Source organism: Plasmodium fragile (genome assembly GCF_000956335.1).
Source record: "Plasmodium fragile strain nilgiri unplaced genomic scaffold supercont1.44, whole genome shotgun sequence".
Classification (NCBI taxonomy): Eukaryota; Apicomplexa; class Aconoidasida; order Haemosporida; family Plasmodiidae; genus Plasmodium; species Plasmodium fragile.
In genome coordinates this window covers 184,574-185,088 of record NW_012192624.1, presented here as the reverse complement: position 1 = coordinate 185,088, position 515 = coordinate 184,574, and positions in this window count along the sequence as shown.

Genomic DNA, 515 nt, shown 5'->3' with positions numbered 1-515 from the left:
AAAGTCTATCGCTTTTTCCCCCCCTTTTTTTTTCCAACTGTGCGCACCATATCGTTGTCCAATGTACTGTACGCGGGTTCCCTCTCAATGTTACACTCCATCAATGGAGGTCATTCCCCTTGGATGGCATCCTTTTTTAATGGAAGTTTCACCGCTTCACTGGTTGAGTGTCTCTCTTCGCCCATTCGGGGGTGAAAGAACAGAACAAAAAGGGTGGGCTCCCCCAACTTCACATTTACACCCACTATATTTTGCGAATCTGCAATGCGAAGTGTTCTACTTTGACCAAGGGCAATGTAGAGGAGTCGCACCCTCCTCCCCCCTTGTGTTCACATGTTCGGTCCTACTTGCCTATATATAATAGTACGAGAGGCAGCCGGGAATATTTCCCAAAAAGGTAGATCTGAAAATAAGTTATTGTGCGGCGCCGGCACGGACATAAGTAGTGCTACGCCTAACCCAATGTATCCATGTGTTATGCGCCATACACGTATGTGATGTTTTTTTTTTTTTTT